The following is a 5,671-nucleotide window of genomic DNA, read 5'->3' on the forward strand; positions in this document are numbered from 1 at the left end:
GCTAACAAAATCTACCACATTTGTGCTTCTTAGAGGAGTTAATTCGGTAACTAAATTTAATTTTAAGTCAGCAGATACTCAGATTCTTATAACAAACACAGACAGAGAGAGTTAGCAGGCTTTCCAAGTGTTTTATGTAAAAGCTGAATGGAGTTTGCAAACCCTGCAAAATAAACATCCTCACTACATGAGTTATACATAGATTGTAAATAAAAATAACTGTACATTAAGATACTGTTTTTAAACAAGTATTTTCTAGTGCCCTGGTTTGAGCTAGAACAGAACTAATACTTTTCATCTCAGTCTCTCCTATTTAACTGCATTTCTGAAGTTAACAGCATATTTTTGTAGACACTGTCTTCTTTAGGTGTGATAATGCTTGATGTTTATAGTTACTACTAATGTTTGGTGTGCAGAAAAGCTCTAGCTTAGACTTGATCCTAGAGACCAAGGTCACTGTTAAATCTTGTGTACCACGTTGGGGGTGCAGAACAAAAGGTCACACCTGCAGGGAGGAGTGGACAGGACAGGTGACCCTAAACTGACCAAGGGATTCCATTCCATATATGCCATATTCAGTATAAAGTGTAGGAATCAGGATGGTCAAGCTCTAAAGACTGGCCAAGCCTTAACCCTTGACATCTACAAATTCAATGCATGTACATATGAAGTATTGTGGTTTAAAGGTTAACAGGTAAGCAGGAGGACCCTAGGACCCTGGGTGGGGTCACCAAGTCATGTTATTCCCTACCCTTTCCTGCCTATCCTTTATAGGAAGTTCCTTCACTCTCTCTTCCTTTTCGCCTTTCTGCCTGGTTGAGATCTTTTGCTGGCTGCTGGAAACCTCAGAGTGGTTGGGCCTGCATCCATGTGTGTGGGGAAATCCATTGCCATCTAAGATCAATTTTTGTATATATCTATATATCTCCTTTCCTCAATCTTTCTCTACATCCCTTTTCCTTTAATACCTTTTATTATTTGTTAAAATTAACTTCCAATTTGGTGCAAGCCCTTTTGTTTATCCCTTACCTCCTTTGCCTATCTTTTCCCTGAGGGGGGAGAGGGAGGGGAGGGTAATCCAAATTCTATCCTGTGGGGTTTTTGCCCTGAAACCTTAAATGGCAATAGAAACTATAAGATTGCAAGCTTAATCACTACTACATGCACTACTGCACAGAATATTCACATTAAAAAAAGTGTTTATGTAAATCACTTAGGATTTTGCCATGAAATACCTTTGCATACAATTGTGAAGGACAGTTTAATACCAGAATTTCTTCTACAGCTATCTGGATAATGCATCCACAAAGAATCAATGGAACAATAGCCCTTAAAATGCTTTATTGAACAGAATCTTTTTGTAATGTGCAGAAAATGTGTCCAGGAAAACCACAGTTTGATTTAATTTTTTTTTTAAACACTCTCAACAATCAATTAAAAGTGAATTGTCATTGAGGGTAACTCCTGAAATAATTAGAAGTGCAAAAAGTTCCCTTAAAACATTTTATGTTGCAGAGACTAAAAGAAAAACAACACTAATACAGTCCTAATTGGGCACAATCAGAATCTGAGAACTGAGAAAATGGAATGGAACCCAAATGTCAACCTATGGGGCAGCTTCTTTTGTTGTTGTTATCTTAGATTAACATATATATCACAGTTCTCTTAGGAACATCATCAGGTTTTCAAGTCTAATTTTTAGAAGTTGTTTGCTTTTTTATCTTTATAAGCTAACTTTACATTCCAGATAACTAAAGCCATGCTGTCCCATGCTTTGGGGTTATTATAATAATTCATACCAAAAAAACACATTATAGGATTTACAGTCTAGGCAAATAGGTAACATGACTCAATTAAAAAGGCTTTATTTTTAATGTCAAAAATATAAACTAAGTCACCAATAAATAAAGGTTGATAGGAAGTTAGCATTAAGAATTCAGTTGTAACATATGTAGATATCTGGGAAGTCAAATCTTCAAGCACTCCTGATACTAAGGAGTCTCTGCAAACTATGAAGCAAATATATAAATAACTCAAAATTATAAGGATTGTGGAAGGCTTAGAATTAAGACAATAGAATCCGTGTTACCCTGTCCTCACTCCCAACAGTGAATATAGGAATCATTTGCACATAAATAAAGTTTATTTAACACAAAAAGGAAAATGTTAAAGAAAGGTGAACAAAATTTGGTTTTAGGGCACACAGAAGCCCTTTGTGGTAGATTCTAGTAGTGGCCTTCATGTTTTGTCTTCTACAGATGAATACAAAATTCAATTCCGAATGTATACGATGTCTAACAGGGCAACTCAATGGCCACAATGTAGCAAAAATATAGCCCACTGCAGAGTTTGCATTAATACTCAGGGAGAGCACATAAATAGGTCATTGCTCATGTGTTACTCAAAGGCTACTTCATGTCCACAAACTGCTAGTGAGCATTAATCTGGCTTTTTTGTTACATTACCTTTGAATAATGGGAAAGCTTTGGGGTTTTATAGTTTTACTCCTTATACTTACTTTTTTAAAATGACAAGGTCGTGAAAACTCATGCATGCTGAAAAAAAAAAAAAAGAAAAATCATGCAGTAGTTAAGGTAAACCATCCAAGCAACTTTTATTCATTAATATTCATAAATACACACAGCAGCTTCATTAGAGATTTTTCATTTTTTTAATTTTCAGATTGAATGTGGAATATTAGGAGAGCTTTTTGCACATCAAGCTACAGGGCACAGAACTTTTTTCTCTGCACTGTGACCTATATTTACCTGCTAAAAGTAAAAATTGGTTAAGTGGAAATGATTATCGTATATATCTTTGCTCTCTTCTTTTGAATGTACACAATGTAACAAGAGTGACAGACCTGAAGTTACAATCACCAAAACAAACCCAAGATAGTAGTTGTCCACTTTCATTGGCAAATAGAGCACAGAGGACATTGTCTGCAAAGTGGTATGCCATCAAAGAGGAGGCTCATTTCCTTTATTATTCTCTTTTAAATTTAGGTTTTCTAAAGCAACATCTAGAGGCATAATATCTACACAGCCCATAGCACCAAAATCAGCAATCTCTCCTCGTTCATCCTCATCTGAGGAGGAGCTTTCTTCCCGCATCAAAGTGGACAATAGAAGCTCTTGAACAAACAAGCTGCGATCTGCCCGTTCACTTTCCTTTGACTGACGCTCTGCTTCTGACATCTTAGGATCACTCAACCTGCATAGCATCACAGAAAGAGAGAAGAGAGGATTAGTAGTATCATCAAGAAAATGGGCTTTCATTAATTGCCTAAACAGCTGGACTGATGCATGCCGAATAACATCTAAAAGCCATTCCTTTGAGAAACAACCTAGGCACTGCTGCACTTCTTTTGACATGTACACATCTGGAAAGATCTGATGCAAGAATATGGACATTTCAAAAACTTATTCCTAGATGCTTCATAGAAGTAGATTTTGAGGCTGAAGGAAAAAATAAAAATCACTATTTCAGAAGTTTCTTTCCCTTCACGGGTCTTTTGTTTTAAGGGGTATTAAAATTCTCTAGCCATCCCTTAAGTGCTCATTTTGTCCACAGGACTGCCTGTAAATGCAAGCATGACACAAAATACATTATTACACACATCATGCCCAGAGATGCCCATTCACTTCACTTACTGGTGCATGCACCATCAACTAATAGAAGTAAGGAAATTGCTTGCTCCAGTTCTATTGTAGCTCACAAGATCACTGATTGGCATTTGCAGATACTTTGATTAAAGTTATAATTTTTAAAAAGTTGTGGATTCAGGTATTATCACAAGTTTTGATAAAAATCAGCATGTCAGCAATAACTTGTCCCAACACAGGTTTCTAGACATAGAAACTGTTTAAATGCCTGTGCTCTTTCTTAACATGTAATGGAAAAACATGCCCATCTCACACCCCCTCCTTGAATCCAGAAAATCAGTATTCTAAACCTCCTAAAAGAGCTGTAATGAGCGTGAGCAACTCTTCTATAGCAGGATGGACTAGATGATTGTTGTAGGTCTCTTCCAACTGTACTATTCTAGTCTACAGAACTCTAAGATCTAACTATACTTTCTGAAACAGATATGTATTCTGCTTATTAATAGCACATTCCTTAGTTGCTTTTTTAATCCAAAATACTTTCTATATAAACCTCTAATCAACCTTCAGCCTTCATTAAAGATTAATTTCCTATTAAATAAAACTACCTTTTAAGTTCTGTTCCTCCATGTTATCAGCATAAACGTTTGAAACATATTATTGTAATGGCTTTTGTTTTATCAGAAATAGAGTAAACAAGCACGGTTTACCAAAGTAATATCCCTTATGTTTCACTTCAAACTGAGAAACAGCAATTAGTATTTATTCATTGCTTAGGAACAAACATGCAGTGGGACTGAAAAAGAGGTGTTACAAATCCAAACCAAAGCATAATATCTCAGGTACATGCTTCATTAGGGTTTCACTGAACTCTATGTCCATAACAGGACCATGGAAAATAGAAATGGCAGAAGAGTTAAAACCACTGAAAAAATTACCTCATAAGAAGAAACTGGGAGTTCTGTATAGTCTGCTGATTGTTTTCTGTGTTAGATGTATTTGTTGCTGCTATAGATTGTGTGAGAGTGGTAGGAATGCTGCTTGTGTTAGTGCGTCTAGTTGTATTGCGTGCAGTCTCCAGTTGTTGTCTTGCTGCCTGTGCATGCTGTCGCTCCAACTGCAGCTGCATCTGCAGCTGCTGTAACTGAGAAGCAGAAGGGCCAGGAGAATTGAGCTGTCCTGCAGAACGTCTCACGCCTGATAACTGAGATAAAAGCTCTGCCAGAAAAGAAAGAAGTTTCTACAGTGAAATCTGCTTAAATACACAACAGGATAAATATTTCCTGAATACCAGTATATCAATTCCTTTGCTTTCTAAAACCTGTCATCAATGAAATTAATGAACAAATTGTATTTATTTGTAAAGCTTTATGGATTATTATAAGCATCCTAAGCCCACAAGGTAAGGAAGATTAAGAATCATCTAGAGTACAGAACTGTGCATAAATAAGAGAGTCAAAGCTTAAAGCTTTTTAAAACAATAGGAGTCAACATATGGGGAATACCATATATGCAATATCTTGTGCAACAATTCTATAACATTTTATCTTAAAGTCAAAAAAGTTATTGACTAAAGAATCACTTCAATTTTGACTTTAGTTGGTGGCTTCATATCCCCCCATGCACCTTCAATACATATCCCAGAGTGAAGCTGTGCTGCAGAATAGACAAATATCACAGTATCATTTCAGACATTTTTAGAAAATACTGAGTTTAGAAAGGATTTTCAAATGTTGTTTTATATGAAAAATATTCAACCACAGCAAGGCTTTTTCTTTTATTGGTGAGACTTTGACCTCTGCTGGAAAAAGAGAAATTCTATCAATTTAAAAAAAATAAAAAAGTCTAGTCTGTATTCCTTTCCTACAAAGTTCAAGGCTGTGACAAATTCTGTCCATGCTAAGCATTTCCCAAAATAAACACTAATAGTAAGTTATTGATCAGTGTTTTACTACCAATTATATTCCACACAAAGTTGAGTACTGCTTTGTTGTGTTTGATGCAAGGAGGGCAGAAGCAGTAGATTATTTTTTCCCCTATCTAGTCAATCCTCATTAAAGCTTCAA

The 5,671-nt window shown here is 35.9% G+C and overlaps 1 long non-coding RNA gene across 1 annotated transcript; it reads right to left on the reverse strand.

Moving 5' to 3' along the window:
* Positions 1-1,318: 1,318 nt before the first annotated feature.
* On the reverse strand, positions 1,319-4,821 carry LOC137456954 (uncharacterized). Its single transcript, XR_010991177.1, has 2 exons — positions 4,544-4,821; positions 1,319-3,213 (listed from the first exon to the last, which is right to left on the reverse strand). It is a non-coding gene; the product is annotated as an uncharacterized lncRNA (long non-coding RNA).
* Positions 4,822-5,671: the final 850 nt, after the last annotated feature.

The sequence above is a fragment of the Melanerpes formicivorus genome, unplaced genomic scaffold (assembly GCF_026170545.1).
Source record: "Melanerpes formicivorus ecotype bairdi unplaced genomic scaffold, bMelFor1.0.p_v2 SCAF_145, whole genome shotgun sequence".
Lineage (NCBI taxonomy): Eukaryota > Metazoa > Chordata > Aves > Piciformes > Picidae > Melanerpes > Melanerpes formicivorus.